At 46.1% G+C, this 18,296-nt stretch overlaps 1 protein-coding gene and 1 long non-coding RNA gene across 3 annotated transcripts in view; one reads left to right on the top strand and one right to left on the bottom strand.

Moving 5' to 3' along the window:
- The window catches only part of GTF2IRD1 (GTF2I repeat domain containing 1), an 82,397-nt gene that overhangs the window by 3,468 nt on the left and 60,633 nt on the right, over positions 1–18,296 (top strand). The gene's annotated exons all lie outside the window — the stretch shown is intronic.
- The window catches only part of LOC128402333 (uncharacterized), a 50,324-nt gene that overhangs the window by 5,358 nt on the left and 26,670 nt on the right, over positions 1–18,296 (bottom strand). The gene's annotated exons all lie outside the window — the stretch shown is intronic.

Raw genomic sequence — 18,296 nt, 5'->3', positions numbered from 1 at the left:
AACCACAGAGCCTCGGACTTGCCAATCAGGAGGTCGGCGGTTCAAATCCCCACGACAGGGTGAGCTCCCGTTGCTCGGTCCCTGCTCCTGCCAACCTAGCAGTTCGAAAGCACGTCAAAGTGCAAGTATATAAATAGGTACCGCTCCGGCGGGAAGGTAAACGGCATTTCCGTGCGCTGCTCTGGTTTGGCAGAAGTGGCTTAGTCATGCTGGCCACATGACCCAGAAGCTGTACGCCGGCTCCCTCGGCCAGTAAAGCGAGATGAGCACCGCAACCCCAGAGTTGGTCACGACTAGACCTAATGGTCAGGGGTCCCTTTACCTTTACCTTACCCATTTGAGCATTGGGGACAAATATTGGGGACAAATTTGAGCATTGGGGACCCATAATTTGAGCATTGGGAAGCACTTCATGAATTTAAATGTTCTATATAATCCACAGTTAATAACAGCCAATTGCATGAATGTTTATTATTGCTTTTATATCTGAGGAGCTCAAGGTGACACACATGGCTCTTCCCTCCCCATTTTATTCTCACAACAGCCCTGTGAGGTAGGTTAGATCGAGAGACAGCCATTGGTCCACGGCCACCCATTGAGCTTATGACTGAACCCTGATCTCCCAGATTCCTAGTCCGACACTCTACCCGCTGCACCACATTGGCTTCCTAGAGTCCTTCTGCTATGGGGCAGCTCTATAAATTCAGTAGGTCAATAAATAAATATGGGGAAAGCAAAATGTCACTTGGAGAGAAGGATCTGAAATATTTTCCCGGAAGCTTGAATTTGTTCTGTTCTGGATTGTTTCACTGGGTGTTTTAACGTGTTGTAAACTATGTTGATATTTCCCCACCCCCCTTTAAAATATAAATGTGAATCACCCTGAGACCTGGTATAGGGCAGTATATAAATTCAACAACAACAGACAAACCTTTTCGTTCTGATCCATCAGGGCTGCTCTGATGTTCTTAAGTAGCTCCTGAGCAGCCTCTCTGTCACAAGAGAGAGCTTCTAGATGGTGTGAACCTCAGCCCCCTATTTCACAGAATCATAAGAGTTGGAAGGGGTCCCAGGGGTCATCTAGTCCAACCCCCTGCAATGCAGAAAACTTGCCCAATGTGGAGTTTGAAGCCATCACCCTGAGCTTAGGAGTCTCATTTTCTACCGACTAATGGGGTTTATATACTGCTTAATCATCAAAAAAACCTACATAAAACATATCGAAATGACCAATAATCCCCTCTACCTTGGAAATAAAATTGGCCATTTTAAATATATACATTATAAAACAAAACGACATATTGGATTGCGTGTCAGAATGGCTTGCCTGGTGTGGCTTGTTTAATTGAACAAAGAAAGTTTTTGCCAGGTGTTTTTGCCTAATATCAATGGGCAGGGAGTTCCCAAGACTCGGTTCCTTGCTAGTGCGGGAGGATCATTATGTTGCATTTGCAAATATAGCCTCCTTTGTGAGTTTCCTCTCACCACTTGCACTTCAAGCTGTTTCTCTCCCTCTTCCCACACTGCCCCCTTTTTAACCCAGCGGTGAATCGCTGCAAACATTCCCTATATCCAGCCTGTGCAGTGTGCTAGCTCTCACAGTGAGGGGGAACAGGGGAGAGAGAACACAAATTCTCCCTTAAACTGCTTTTCCACGTCTGATCTCATTTCCCTCTCTCCTTGTTTGGCCTGCACCCAGTTACCTGGCGCTTTAGCACGGGAAGGCGGCTGAGGATGACCTCCGTTTTTTGTTATCTAGCGCCTAGAGTGACGGCCGGTGATACCGATCCAAGTCCGAAGTGTATTCTGAAACCGCTTTGGCCGCCACAAGCCTTTCCTGATAAGGCACAGGTTTTGAATTCCACTTATTTTCCGGGGCCGAAAAAGTAGACGCCTGCCATCATATCTGGGTCACATGGAACGTTTTCTGTGTGATTTTAATCTAGATACTGGGCTGAGTAGACAGCAGCTGAGTTTCTATTGTTAAGGGCTAGCCTGTTCCTTCTCTTTCCTTGCGCCTTCCGACGGCAGATGTAGAATACTATGATTATTTTTTTATTTCTTGCCTTGCTGGCCTGTCCCTTCTGCAAGGACCTCAAGGCTGGGCACGTACTGAGCTCATTTGATCCTCCCAATCAGATTCGCAAGGTTGGTTAGGCTGAGAGAGGATTTAAAGTACTATTACACCACTTTAACGGCCATGGCTTCTCCCAAAGCATCCTGGGAACTGTAATAGGTTAACAGGTGCTGAGATCTGTTAGGTGTGGACAGGTTCATCGTATTGAGCTAGGTCAGGGGTGCCCAAACTTTTTTCAAAGAGGGCCAGATTTGATGAAGTGAACATGCGTGAGGGCCGGATTTTACCTCAGGACGTATACTGCCACGGGGGCTAGATTAAATCGACTGGTGGGCAGGATTAGGCCCCCGAAACGGACTTTGGACATGCGTGAGCTAGGTAAACTGATGGTCTCATGCAGTCTGAGGCATCTTCCTATACCCTTCGCCAAAAGTGCTAGAAATTATCCAGGCGCCAGGAGCGTTTTGCAGCTGGCGTGGGTCCAATTGTGACCACATGGAGATATCTGAATGCCAGGTTGGTTACTAGGGGAAGTAAAATGTCTCTCTTAGAAGGACCTGAAACATTTTCCACGAGGCTAGTGTTTGTCCTGTTCTGGATTGTTTTAGCTGATGTTTTGATGTGCTTTGAGATTTGTTCTTTAAAACATAAAGCAGTATAGAAATGAAATTATTAATGATAATTATAATAAACCACTGCAAGAAAATAAAAGGCAACTAGATATTCTGTTGCGGCAACCCGTAACCTAGGCCATTTGGCGATTAGATTATACAGTGGTACCTCGGGTTACATACGCTTCAGGTTACATACGCTTCAGGTTACAGACTCTGCTAACCCAGAAATAGTACCTCGGGTTAAGAACTTTGCTGCAGGATGAGAACAGAAATCATGCTCCGGCGGCACGGCCGCAGCGGGAGGCCCCATTAGCTAAAGTGGTGCTTTAGGTTAAGAACAGTTTCAGGTTAAGAATGGATCTCCGGAACGAATTAAATACGTAACCAGAGGTACCACTGTATACCTGTGTTTCTGACGTTGCTCTCAAAGCATCCTGGGAACTGTAGTTTGTTAAAGGGTGCTGGGAGTTGTTAAGGATCCCTGTTTCGCTCACAGAGCTACAGTTCCCAGTGCCCCCTGGGAAAAGGAATTGATTGTTAGATCGGAGAAGTGTAGAGATGGAAGGGACTCCCAGTTTTGGGAGGAAGACAAGCCGGCGTTTGTCTTGAGCGACGGCGGCTTAGAAGGAGCATCCCATCCTCTCTATGGGTGCTGCTGACCTTCTCCCTTGGGCAGCTGGGTGAGAAAAAAGGAGAAGCGGAGCGCAAGGACTCTTTATTTTTGAATGCTTTGTGCAAAAAAATGGGGGGTCAAGGAGGGTCAGTTGGGTGGGGAGTAAGAAATGTGTCTATTTGCATCTGAGGAATGTTGGAGAGTATGAGATTCTTCATCTCAGGGTTGTGGGTTGGATCCAACCCCAGATTTCCTGTGTCTCGTCCACCCTGGCTGTGGAAGGGAGATGAAAGCTTGTTTTGAAGATGGTTGGGGGGCAGACTTTCAGTCACCCCGCCTGCTTCCGGATCGTAGACATTGTTCATAGCAGCCTCAAGTGGTCTGTCTTCTCCCTCTGCCTCATTTTACCTCATGTGAGTTTCCCCCCTCGCCGCCTCTCCTCTCTCCATCCTTGCTGGCCTCTTGCCACAGCTTCTCTGACCAGTTTTATGAAGAGAAGCCGCCATGGAGAGTGTTTCTCGTTTTTAAGGACAAGCACCTATGCCAAGCAGTTTTTAAAAACCCTGGTGAAATCGGGCCCCAACGCTATTAATACAAATCTTGCGGTGGGGAGCGAGAGGCGGGAGGCCTTTGAGTGAGGCATTAAACATTTATTAAAACCATTAGAATTAGTGTCAGGTTGTATTGATTTAAAAAGAGAAGCGCAGAGGAAGCTGCAGTCAACGGCGAGGTGGGCAGAGGAAATGCGTCTCCTTCCCACCCTTTCCTTTTATTATTATTATTATTATTATTATTATTATTATTATTATTATCATCACATTTGTATCTCGCCTTTCCTTCAAGGAGCTCAAGATGGCACATGCAGTTCTCATTTGGTCCTCAAAACAACCCTGTGAGGTAGGCCAGGCAGAGAGAGACAGAGCGAGCGCATGTCTGGGCCAAGGTAACCCAGCAAAGTTTGTGGCTGAATGGGGATTTGAACCCTGGTTTGTCAGCTCCTAAGACTCAGCTACGTTAGTAGAGAAACAGCGATTTGAATGCACTATGAACCTGCAACACCAGGTGGTGCCAGAGAGCAGGAAAATTTTACAACATAATTTCCCATAGGGATTTTCCCCCTTTTGTTAAAATGATCTAATTTCTGACTTATTTATAGCGGTTTTTCCCTGTGTTTAGATCCACCCCCAGTCCGACACATCAACCATCACACCATACTAGTTCTGGGCTGCAGTGCTGGCTCCAGGTTTTTGTAGGAGTCATTAGGTGAGATACCTCTGTGTCCTGTGCCCCCGGGGTCTCTCCAGTAATATCTGGACCAGAGTTTTTCATTCAGGACTGGGTATTTGACTGGCAAAAGTAGAAAAGATTATTTGATAGACTGACCATTCAAATATTTTGAAAACTTTTTTTTATATATAGTTTAGAGATGAGATATGTTTAATCATCAGGAGGGCAGAATCTTGGTTGATTTCAGGAGCTTTTGAAGTGAGTTAACCATGATGCAACATGACTGGATTTTGTTTAATTGTAGTGTGTTGTTATAACTCTTCCCCCGTTTATTGATTTTTGCCATAAACAGTAAATGGCTAAAAAATGAACAGGAAATTCTGAATGCTCAGTATATAATTCACTTGCATAACCTGCTTATTTCCCTACTGCTCATTTACTGAAGCTTTAAAGCAGGCATAGGCAAACTCGGCCCTCCAGATGTTTTGGGACTACAACTGACACCATCCCTGACCACTGGTCCTGTTAGCTAGAGATGATGGGAGTTGTAGTCCCAAAACATCTGGAGGGTCGAGTTTGCCTATGCCTGCTTTAAAGTCACACTGTTGACCCCTTGTATTCAGACAAAAAGTATATATAGGCGTGTTTGCTGACAGATCTGCTTATGTGTGAACATATTATCATACAAGTACATGTGTGACTAGATGTTATTTTTGTTCAGGCTTTATTGTAGCTTTTAACCATGTTAGGTGTGGAGCGGTTGACCAAACCACTTCTTCTCTCTGCATTTCCTTCTGGCACGCAAGGGTCACTCTTCATAGAGAATGCACCTGTCAATCAGTTGCTAGTATCTCATGATCATAGCTTGGCGCTGTGGGTTAAACCACAGAGCCTAGGACTTGCTGATCAGAAGGTCGGCAGTTCAAATCCCCACAACGGGGTGAGCTCCCGTTGCTCAGTCGCTGCTCCTGCCAACCTAGCAGTTCAAAAGCACATCAAATGCAAGTAGATAAATAGGTACCACTCTGGCGGGAAGGTAAACGGCGTTTCTGTGTGCTGCTCTGGTTCGCCAGAAGCGGCTTAGTCATGCTGGCCACATGACCCGGAAGCTGTACACCGGCTCCCTTGGCCAATAAAGTGAGATGAGCGCCGCAATCCCAGTCGGCCACGACTGGACCTCATGGTCAGGGGTCCCTTTACCTTTACCTTTTTATGCTCATGATTCACCAACACTCCTCTTACAACAGACTCGCCTTTCCTGCTCTTTGTGTTGTTAAGATTGTTGATGATCATCGGTTGTTTTCTTGCTTCTTTCTTTCATGGAATCCTAGAACCACAGAGCTGGAAGGGATCCTCCAAGGATCCTCCAGTAGTCCAACCCCCTGCAATGCAGGAATCTTTGTGATCCAGTAATGCTTTTAGCTGCTGCATATTGGGAAAGAGAACTCTGATCCAGTGTTAGAAACTCACATAATATAAGCGACGCACCAAACGGCTTTTTTAACCAAGTCACCAAAATTGAATGTCTGGTTGCCATTTGGGGGCAAGATGGCTCCAAAGCCTTATTTTTTTTTCAAATGATGCACGGACTGTGATTGATTACCAGTTAAGCATCTGGTTGTTCAGATGAGAACCTTCAGCTAGGTCAAATGAACACCTCGTTCTATGTAATGGGTAGATAAAATGTAAGAGCCTATCGATTTTTCATTCATTATGGCCACTGCAACTCCTAAAGCTTTGCAAAAAAATTTAAAAGTACAAAGGTACCTTGGTTGTCAAATGGCTTGGCTCCCGAACAAAATGGCTCCCGAACGCCGCAAGCCCGGAAGTAAGTGTTCTGGTTTGTGAACGTTTTTTGGAAGCCGAATGTCCGACGCGGCTTCCCTGGCTTCCGATTGAGCGCAGGAAGCTCCTGCAGCCAATCGGAAGCCGTGCCTTGGTTTTCGAACGGTTCCAGAAGTCGGACAGACTCCCGGAATGGATTAAGTTTGACAACCAAGGTACCACTGTACAACCCTTTTCCTGCGCTAATGATGCAAAAGAAAAGAAAAGGCCCTATTATTTATCTACCCCGCTGCCCCCCTCCCGTCCCACTCTGCTTTTGACAAGCTCCATATATGTTTACATTGCTTGCCTTCAGAGTCAGTTTGGGTGTTGCCCAAGTCAGCTTTCATCGTGAAGTGGCCCGTAAGCATCTCTGCTGAGAGGGTTGCATTTATGCAGGTGTCATTCCCACGGGGAACGAGACAGTGATGTTTCGAGAGGCACCAATATCGTTAATGAATTACAAACATCAAAGCGGAGGAGTTTTCCTTTCCCTCCCCTTTCCTCCCTTCCAGGAGCACAATTCTCAAACCGCTAAATTAGAGACAAAAGGAACCATTTTGAAAATGAATAAAGAAAGATGCTGCTAGGGGGAATCAAAACAAGCAATTTGCCCAAAGCCAAATATGGTCCGTCCCTCCCAATCCTGTCCTTCTGCTTTAGAAGTTCAGCCTAAGACAGAAAAAGAATGGCAGAATCTTAAAACAGCGACTGCCATTGCAGGGATTGGGGAATGGCTATCAGTTGACGATATGTCACCGTAATCATCTATATTTATTCCCCTGTTTGTTGTCCCTGTTTACCAGCGATAGCCCCTCTGTTGTGGCGTATCAAATATACCTTCTTAACTACCGCAACTACATGGTCAGGTTCACACATAACACTACACCATGGTTGGCTTAACTATGGTTTGTACACCCAAAACCACCCAGGCCAGCTAACTATGGTTTGTTTGGATTACGAATCTTGGCTTTCATTAACCGTGCTCTCCCACTGCACCCAATCCACAACCCTGGCTTGTTTCAGAGCCCTGCCCCAGAGGCTCACCCTGCTACAGAGGGGCAAGGTAAGAGTAGACTGAAAATGGAGCCAATGTTGAGTGGAACAAGCCAGGGTTACTTGGCCCGCCTGTGAGAATGAACCTGGTTTGTTCAGCCAAGCATTGTTAAAGCAAACCATGGCTTAGTGTTACGTGCCCAGGCAGCTGATAGAAGTGAAATTGCAGAGGAAGGAATTGGATTTCCATGTACGTTGCCCAGGGCAGCCGAGGACACTGAATTGCATAAAATATATATGGATGCTCCCTGAAAAATAGTTGGAATGCTTTAAAGAGAAATGCTATCCTTCTCAGCATCGTTAGAAAGATCGTGATCAAGTGATCTGTTTACTTACTTGGTCTGCTGTTCAGATGCTAAGGGTTGTTGGCAGCTTCCAAGACCTCCCTCCCACTGTCTATGGAAGAGGAATAGAGGTAACAGGCTTACAGCCAATCAGATCAATGGTCCATCTCTTTCAGCATTGCCTACACTGACTGGCAGCAGCACTGGCAGGAATAAATATGGGGAAAGCAAAATGTCATTTAGAGAAGGATTTTTCTTGAAGCTTTCATTTCTTTTATCCTGGACTGTTTTATTTGATGTTTCAATGCATTGTAAAGTGCCTTGAGATGCTTTTCTTTAGACTATAAAGCTGTATAGAAATGAATTATTATTATTATTATTATTGAAATCAATTGCAAAAAAAAGGTGCCTAGACATTCCATTGTGGCAACCGTAACCTAGGTTTAAGGCGCCGTTTGGCAATTAGCTTATATACCTGAGTTTCTAACACTGCTTGCAACTCTCTGGAAAATCACGAGAGTTTTTTTGCCTGTGGTCTTCATGGAGAATGCTGTCTAGCAAAATTTGGGGAAATATTCCAGTGTAGTTATTTACCAACATTTCCATGGCTGAATCATGGGGCAGCAGAAGCATTAAAGGAGGCAGCATGTCCATTGGCGCTTGTTGTCGTGCCACTCCACGCCCAGGGTGCATGTGAAATTTAGCATGACATGGTGCTGTGTCGATCAAAAAGCCACAGTTCTATAACACAACAAACAGGGAATGCAGTGTGAAAGGAGCATTAGAAAATGGACAGGGGAGCCACCGCTGCAACCAGGAAAACTTAACACAGTAACCTCCACATCTGAATTGCACCCCTTGCTTGAAACCTTGGGAAATCACTGCCAGTTACTCTGTGCAGATAATACTGAGCTAGACTGGCTCAACAGAAGAGAGATTCTGACAAGAAGCTGTCAGGTGGAGGTGTTTGCATACGTTTATGTGGTTCCTCTCCTGAGAGGTGCAGGTACTACAGACAGGAGAAGGAATAAATAAGGCTGTTCTTCCAGAATTTGCTCTTTGATTCAAAAAATAGCAGCCTGCAAAGCTTTCTCATCTCCATCCTCCTTTTGGTACCGTTCCTGGAGATTTCTTCCTTGCAGTCATCTTCGGCCGGGAAATGGCTTGGCAGCAAATACTGCTTCTGATTTCCTGCGTGACTTTCTCAGATCCCCCTCACCTCTTGCAACTCATCTTCTGTCTCCGTGTGCTGCTGATAGAAAAAGGAGAAGCTGTTTTTGAGAGAAAACGAGAGTCACTTTTTCGGGTTTGCGCTGCTTCCGATCGCAAGCACTTTGATCACAGGAGGAGAAGTCTAGGTACCGGCAAATGTGTTTTGCCCTTCATCCTTCGGGCCATGGCAAGATATAATTAAGAGTGGCGTCTGATGGTTACTGTCACAAGCGAGGCTCCAGAGTCTTGATTTACGTGGAGAGGCCTTTAGATCTGGGTGATCCCATTTGCCCTGATACCTCTTGGGGGGAAATTGTGGAGCGTCATTTTTTGTTACTGCCTGCTAGTGGCTGACCTAAGATCATACGATGAGGTGCTGGATGAGCTCAGTGGTCCATTTAATCCTGCATCCCGTTTTCCTACCTATGGGGGAAGCAGGACATGAGTGCAATAGCCCTTTTGTTCCCTGGCAGCTGAAATTCAGAGGCATGATCCCTCTGACTCTCTACTAATACAGGTATAATTAGTAGCCATACATAAACCTTTCCTTCGCCATAGATTTATCTGATTACTTCTAAAGGGCAACCATCACTCCCGGTAGCAAAGCTGCTTAACGGAGTCCAGAAAGAAAAATCCCAACAACACTTTACTGAAAAAACTTGAACAGAAATACCATATAATGTGAAGAGAAAGGGACAGGGAGGTTTTATCTTTCTTACTTCGGGCTTTGTACATAGTGAGGAGACATTCAACCAAACATACAGAGGAAATCTCCCTCAGAACGACACAGCCAATCAGGATGTGAGGGCGATCTGGCTGCGACATCTGTCACCCCATTGATCGCCAGGGTTGATTCGGCTGATCTGGCTGGCTAGGCGGGTGTCCCCTTCCTCCCTCACCGCTCCATGTGCGTCCCTCCCGAAGCTGCGCGCTCGGTGGAAGAGGACGACCATCCCAGATAGAAGGAGTGTACCGTTCTTCGGTCAAGGGTATACGATAGCTGCGCTCCCCTGCTAGAACCTCCAAACAAGCTCAAGGTCCATTTGTAGGAGAACGTAGGGTAGTCAAGCTTCCAAGACTCCAGACACATCCAAGTAAGGCGCTGCATGTGGCAGTTTGCCATTAAAAAAAAAAAAAAGAACGACACAGCCAATCAGAGCATGTGCCACCTCAGCAAAGATCATGCCATTCTGCCTGGTTGCTAAGCAACACCACCTGCCCCACTCCAGGCTAGTTGACGTTAGCACCAACAGAATTAACCCTTGATCTGCAAACTGAACGATCCCTGCTATTGCACTTCCAACGACCACATCTTTCAGCAGATACTCATTACTCCTTGAATGAAGAAGTGCTTTCTTGTGTGTGCCCTGAAGCTTTTACCCGTCAGTTTCTAGTAAAAGGAGATAGGAAGAAAAACTTTATCTCTGACCACACCCTGAATAATTTTAGAACAGTCGTGTCAATCAGTCCATTAAATTTAGTAGCCTTCAACAGTGGGAGTAGGCCACCAGGGAGAGAGGGCCTTCTTAGTGGTGGCTCCCTAGCTATGGAATAGTCTCCTGCTTGTTCTTCTTAGGAGGTGCCTAGACAGCTGCCTGAAAGTCCTGCTCTGGTGGCAACAACCATCTCCTTCCTGTGGTAAAGCCCGCCATGCCATTTTTGTTTCCAGCTTCCCGAAGGCTGCCGTTTCTGATTAAGAGTCGCTGCTGCTACTTCTTCTTCTTCTTTTTTTAAAAATATCATTTTCATTCCTTCCCCCACCACCCTGAAGGCAAGTTTTGTTTGCAGGATTAGAAGCAAATAAATATTTATGCAATATGCAAATAAGACGTGATAAGATTTGAGCGCCGTGGAAAACGGGAAGCCTTTTAAGAGTTGCGGGGAGGAGATTAGGGAGCGTTTGCTGGCGTACCAAATTCCTTGTTGTCTGAAGAGGAGGTTTCGTCTCCCCCGCTTTCCCTAGTAGGAATGAAGGAAGGGAAGGAGGAACAAGAAGAGCATGGTTGCAGGATCAGGCCAAGGCCCATCTAGTCTGGCATCCTATATTCCAGAGCAACCAGCCAGATGCCTCTGGGAAGCTCACAAGCAGGACTCAAGAGCAAAAGTCCTCTCCTGATTTACCTTCCCCAGGGATATTAGAGCCATTACTACTGCTGGTTCTGCAGGTCGTAAGCAAGCATTAAGACAGGTGCAGCTGAGAGCCTTTATCCCATTGAATTTATCAAATCCCCTTTTTAAAAACCTGTAAGTTGCTGGCATACCTTCCAACATTTCTCCAATGAAAATAGGGACACCCTATTCCATTATTAGTATTAGTACAGTGGTACCTCGGGTTAAGAACTTAATTCGTTCTGGAGGTCTGTTCTTAACCTGAAACTGTTCTAGACCTGAGACACCTCTTTAGCTAATGGGGCCTCCTGCTGCCGCCACACTGCTGGAGCACGATTTCTGTTCTCATCCTGAAGCAAAGTTCTTAACCTGAGGTACTATTTCTGGGTTAGTGGAGTCTGTAACCTGAAGCGTATGTAACCCGAGGTACCACTGAATTAGTAGTATTATTATACCCCACCCATCTGACCGGGTTGTCCCAGCCACTCTGGGTGGCTTCCAACATTAAACATTAAAAACGTCCCTATACAGGGCTGCATTCAGATGTCTTCTCAAGGTTGTATAGTTACTTATCTCCTTGGCTCGGGGGTCGCATAACTCCATATCCTCCAACATTTCTCCCATGAAAATAGGGATGTCCTAAGGAAAAGCAAGACATTCCAGGATCAAATCAGAAACTGGGATGGCTACTGTAAATCTAGGACTGTCCCTGAAAAATCGGGACATTTGGAGGGTCTGTGGTGCAAAACCCACCGTTTAGCTGTGGATCTTGAGATGCTCAGGTAATTAGTATTCCGTACACCAAATATTCATCTGCAAACAGCATATGCTCCAGCTGTCCCTGTTTGCTAGGCACAGCCTCTATTTCCTGGCCTCAGTCTCCAGCACGTAGCAGCATAGGGTGCTGCCTTCCACTGGAGTCAGGACATTGGTCCATCTAGCCCAGTAGTGTCAACACTGGCTGGCAGCTGCTCGTCAGGGATTCGGACAGAAGTCTTTCCCAGCCGGGGATTGAGCATAGGAGGCTTTGTATGGAAAGGACTTGCTCTGTCACTGAGGCCCCATCCGCCCCATACATTCAAATCATACCACTTTTAAGTTTCCCCCAAAGAATCTTGGGATATGCTCCTTCACCTTCCGATTGATAAATCCTGATGAGGCTAAACCCATAGAGGGGTCTGGAGCAGAGAGAGCGGGAGAGAGCAGGAACCAGCAAGTTAGAGGGACTGAGAACATTGAATCAGAGCACCAAAGGTGGTCAGATCTGGGTCCTTCAGAACCATGGACAGGTCTCAGGAAGCAGAGGAGTTGCTCTGATGTGTGGACTTGATGACATAGCAAGGTCAAGGAAAAGTCCCCTTACTGCCAACAACTGGCCGCAGTATTATTGCACTTCAACCAGGCTCTTTCACAGAGCCTTGCTTTCCTCCACAAACCACCACTAGGTCTCCCGACACCGAGCCTCGGAGACCGAGCCTTTCAAACTTGCACTGATTTTAACCAACTTTTCCATGACGGTTCCTGAGTCCATGGGACAGATTTTCATGGTTGAATACAGTCAGATGGCAATTTGAATCAGTATGGTGGACTGTAACCACTGGTCTTTAGCCGCTGGGTTCAAAACTGCACTGATTTTTTGAATTCCTGAGCAACGCCAGCAGGTATGAAGCTGCTAGTAATAAGTAATCCACAGATCAGTGGTAGAGCACATGTTTTTCATGCAGAAGGTCCCAGGTTTAATCCCTTGCATCTCCAGATTAAAAAGGATTAGGGAGCGGGTGATGGAAACGGGACTCTGGAGAGCCTCTGACGGTTGGGAGTGGACAATACTGAGTTAGGCAGCCAAAATGTCTGAGCTGGTGTAAAGCGGCTTCCTCGAGTCGTTAGGGATTGTTCTGTGGTCTGACTCATAGCCGAAGGCGAGCCTTAGGCTCCAACTACACTGTATTTAAAGCACCATGAAACCGCTTCATTCAGCCATGGCTTCCGTACAAGAATCCTGGGAGGTGTGGTTTCTTTCCCAAGGCTGCTGAGAGTTGATAGCAGGCCCTGCCTATCCCCCTCCCAAGAGCTACAATTCCCACAGCTCCCTCTGAAGAGAGGTTGTTAAAGCACCCTGGGAATTGTAGCTCTGTGAAGTGGAAAGGGGGTCTCCTAAAAATCCTAAGCACCCTTAACGAACTACAGTTCCCAGGATGCCTTAGAGGAAGCCACAAACAGTTAATGTTGTACAGTGGTACCTCAGGTTACATACGCTTCAGGTTACATACGCTTCAGGTTACAGACTCCGCTAACCCAGAAATAGTGCTTCAGGTTAAGAACTTTGCTTCAGAATGAGAAAAGAAATTGGGCTCCGGTGGCACGGCAGCAGCAGGAGGCCCCATTAGCTAAAGTGGTGCTTCAGGTTAAGAACATGAGGTACCACTGTATAATAGTGCTTTCAAAGTACAGTGGTACCTTGGGTTAAGAACTTAATTCGTTCTGGAGGTCCGTTCTGAACCTGAAACAGTTCTTAACCTGAGGTACCACTTTAGCTAATGGGGCCTGCCGCGCTGCTGCTGCATGGTTTCTGTTCTCATCCTGAAGCAAAGTTCTTAAACCGAGGTACTATTTCTGGGTTAGCAGAGTCTGTAACGTGAAGTGTCTGGAACCCGAGGTACCACTGTAGAGTGCAAATGGGGCCTCTGTTTCAGATCTTCACTCAAGCCATCAAACTCACTGGATGACTTTGGGGGTCTCTCCCTCCCTCCCTCATTTTTTCAACCTTTTCTACCTCGCAGGAAGTGTTAGAAACTCTCATATATAAATCCTTAAGCAAGGGTTACAGTTAGCAATATGTAATGTCTAGTTGTTGTTCGGGGGACAGACGGCTCGAAAGTCGTGTTTTTCAATATGGCTTTTTGGTTCCTGAAATTTGTTCTGATTGTGCAGATAAAATAGTGCAGATAGAATTCTACAGGACGTGTTGCTAATGTGTGAAAACAGTCAAGATCCAATGATCTCCAGGCATGCACCTCCAGATGCACCCAGGTGTTATGTACTGAAGTTCTCACCCTGGGCCAGCAGGGGGATACTGTAGATAGTTATGCAAATGAAGGATTGAAAGTGACGTTCAGTGATTGGATAGTTTGTATGCAAATGAAGGATCAAAAGTGACATTCAGTGATTGGATAGTTTTAGAAAGTTGCTACAGTAATGTTGTACTGGAGCTCTATATAAGCAGGCTGACTGAGCCTTCAGTTCTGTTCTGTTCTGGCCTCAGAATAAACAAGAGCTGTTTGAAGAATTGCTGTGTCGTCTGATATGTTCACCCACAACTTAACACCGGGCATCTTCACTTGGTCGCAAATGGCCGATAGCCAGGTGCAAAATGCGCCTGGCGAATTTCAAATGCTGTTTCGCAGGACTGCTGCAAGGATAAAACGAGGGCGGAAGTTACAGGGAAGCAGGCAGAGGGCCTTCTCGGTAGTGGCACCCACCTTGTGGAACGCCCTTCCACCAGATGTCAAGGAGATAAGCAGTGATATGACATTCAGAAGACATCTGAAGCCAGCCTTGTATAGGGGAGTTTTTAATGTTTGATGTTTTACTTTGTTTTTATATTTTGTTGGAAGCTGCCCAGAGTGGCTGGGGCAACCCAGTTAGATGGGCAGCGTACAAATAATAATAATAATAATAATAATAATAATAATAATAATAATAATAATAATATGATCATGTCTACTCCACCTGGAGCCCCTTGGAGGAAAGGTGGAATATAAGTGCAAATTAATAACCCATGCTTTTGTTTTTAAATGTGGGGAACAGGTTAGCGTGGAAACGCTGAGTGTGCAGCTCTCCCGAGTCCCCAACGCCTCGGGGAACGCATTTTTTGCCTCATGAAATGTGACTAATTATTTACTTGACGGTAGGCCTCTCTCAGTAGGCCGCACTGCCCTCCCTTTTGAGTTGGGGGAGAAAAAAAACACACACAACCACCCCGTGTATACAAAACTCTAGTCAAGGGAGCTCCCTTTCCAGGTGGGAACAACAGGCTTTTTATATTGCCTCTTCTGGATCTTGCCAAGCGGGTGAGAATAAAGATTTACAGTGTTTGGGAGATTAAAGGCCCTTGTTACGTTGTTCAAATACCACGAGATTAGTTTCCAAGGCGACGGATGCCAGTTGCCATAGGCACCGTAGGGGCCTGGAATTGAGATTGAGGATGTATTTATTTATTTTTTACCCTGGTCACGCAAACAGTAGCTGAACCGCAGTTGTGTGTGCACGCGTGCATGTGTGTGTTTAGCAGAAAGCAAGGAGAGGCTCGGGGAAAAGATGGTTGTGACTCTGAAATTTTGATGTTCAATGTTTTATTATGTTTTTATATATGTTTGAAGCTTCCCAGAATGGCTGGGGCAACCCAGGGTATAAAACAACATTTACAGTGGTAAATGTTTTTATTACAGTGGTACCTCAGGTTACATACGCTTCAGGTTACATACGCTTCAGGTTACAGACTCCGCTAACCCAGAAATAGTACCTCGGGTTAAGAACTTTGCTTCAGGATGAGAACAGAAATTGCGGCGCATTGGCAGCAAGAGGCCAAATTAGCTAAAGTGGTGCTTCAGGTTAAGAACAGTTTCAGGTTAAGAACGGATCTCCGGAACGAATTAAGTACTTAACCCGAGGTACCACTGTATTATTATTATTATTATTATTATTATTATTATTATTATTGAATAGGATGTCCCTGTTTTCATTGGAGACATGTTGGAGGATATGTCTTAATTGGTTCATCACTTGCTGTTTGCCGTCCTGGCTTTTTGGGGTGGAAGGGAAGGATATGCATTTAATTATTAAATTAACTATGTGGAGCACAAACACGACTCCGAGGGAGCCGGTTTCGTTTCACTTCCTCTAGATTTGTGACTCAGGTCATTCTTGTTTAAAGAGCCCTGATTGGTTGAGCGCGTGCATGCGCGCACACACACACACACGCACCATGATGCCAGGTCCAAAATTATGAAACGGATATCACAATATGGACTTCAAACCGGTTTGGGATGATATATCAATATATCACCCAGCCTTACTTAAGAGAGCTGTGTGTTTCTAAGACTTAAGGTAAAGGTAAAGGGACCCCTGACCATTAGGTCCAGTTGTGGCCGACTGGGGTTGCAGCGCTCATCTCACTTTGTTGGCCAAGGGAGCCGGCGTACAGCTTCCGGGTCATGTGGCCAGCATGACTAAGCCGCTTCTGGAGAACCAGAGCAGTGCACGGAAATGCCGTTTACCTTCCCGCCGGAGCGGTACCTATTTATCTACTTGCACTTTGACATGTTTTTGAACTGCTAGGTTGGCAGGAGCAAGGACCGAGCAACGGGAGCTCACCTCGTCGCTGGGATTCGAACCGCCGACCTTCTGATCGGCAAGTCCTAGGCTCTGTGGTTTAACCCACAGCGCCACCCACGTCCCGTTTTTTAAAATATGCTCCAAGTGCAGACTTTCATTATCGGTGACTTTGGAAGGTACATTTTGATTGGCAAGGAATTTAATGGCCTCTCTTGAGGGAATGCAGAAAGCAATCTTTGTGATTAGGAAGAGCGGAGCGAAGGGGAGAGGGAATAGGTTGCAAGTGATGAATTGAGATGGTCTTAGTTCATTAATACACCTTGCTAATTTTAGCCTTCCTTCTGAAACCTTTGCTTCTGCGATGTGCAATTTCCCAGCTAGCATCGGAAGTTTGTTTTCATTCTTTTTGTGGGGCGGTGCCCCCGGAAGTGCCTGCTGGGTCCCGCCAGTGACCCATCTAGTCCAGCACAGTGGCCAGCCAGATGCCTGTGGGAAACTCACAAGCAGGATTCAAGCACAAGAGCTCTCTTCTCTCCTGTGGTTTCAGAAGCATTGCTGCCTCCAGCCATGGAAGCAGAGCATAGCCATCATGGCTAGTAGCCCTTGATAGCCTTATCCTCCTGAATTTGTCCCATCCTTTTTTGAAGCCATCTAGTTCAACAACCTCAGATATGCAGATGACACAACCTTGATGGCAGAAAGTGAGGAGGAATTAAAGAACCTTTTAATGAGGGTGAAAGAGGAGAGCGCAAAATATGGTCTGAAACTCAACATCAAAAAAACGAAGATCATGGCCACTGGGCTCATCACCTCCTGGCAAAGGGGAAGAAATGGAGGCATTGAGAGATTTTACTTTCTTGGGCTCCATGATCACTGCAGATGGTGACAGCAGCCACAAAATTAAAAGGCGCCTGCTTCTTGGGAGAAAAACTATGACAAACCTAGACAGCATCTTAAAAAGCAGAGACATCACCTTGCCAACAAGAGAAGACTCCCTGGAAAAGACCCTGATGTTGGGAAAGATGGAGGGCACAAGGAGAAGGGGACGACAGAGGATGAGATGGTTGGACAGTGTTCTTGAAGCTACCAGCATGAGTTTGACCAAACTGCGGGAGGCAGTGGAAGACAGGAGTGCCTGGTGTGCTCTGGTCCATGGGGCCACGAAGAGTCGGACACGACTAAAAGACTAAACAACAACAGTTTGGAGGTCATCACTGCCTCTTGTGGCAGTGAGTTCCACAGTTTAACTATGTACCGCGTCCTGAATCTCTGTCCTGAATCTTCCCATGTTCAGATGTCCAGGAATTCTAGTGTTATGAGAGAGGGAGAAGAAAACCTTTCTCTATCCACTACCTCTACACCATGAATACTTCTATAAACTTCTATCGTTCCTTCCTACTTACCTTTTCTCTAAACTAAAAAATTCCCGGACGCTGCAACCTTTTTCCATTGGGGAGTTGCTCCATCTCCTCGGCCGTTTCAGCGGCCCTTTTCTGAAAAATTTCCTTGGCAGATCCAGGAAATTTGTGCAACAAGCGCATGTTTGTAGGTGAAGCAGGATTCACTAGCAACATTCTCAGGTGCACATTTAAATCCTGGGAACTGTAATTTGTTAAGGCTGCTGGAAGATGTAGCTCTGCAAGGGGTTAAACTGCAGTTCCCAGGGTTCTTTGGGGGAAGTTGTGTGCTTTCAACATGCTTTAAACATATGGTGCCTTGCCTTGCCCTGGCCTGTGAGCTTGAGGAGCCGAGCCACTGCTTTCTCTGACGCTCCCTTTTCACTAACCACTTTCTTCTTGCCTGGACCATATGTCTTGTCTCGTCTCTTGGCTGCCTTCTGTCTGCCACCCCTACATGTCACTGCTAATTTACTGTAGCGTTCAGCATTTACTATTGTCTGATGCCCCCAGAAACTGAAGTGGGCTTTTTTGTTTATTTGGCAGAGG

Source organism: Podarcis raffonei, chromosome 15 (genome assembly GCF_027172205.1).
Source record: "Podarcis raffonei isolate rPodRaf1 chromosome 15, rPodRaf1.pri, whole genome shotgun sequence".
Taxonomy (NCBI): domain Eukaryota; kingdom Metazoa; phylum Chordata; class Lepidosauria; order Squamata; family Lacertidae; genus Podarcis; species Podarcis raffonei.
Note: the sequence above shows the minus strand (reverse complement) of the source record. Positions and strands in the feature narration are given on the sequence as shown.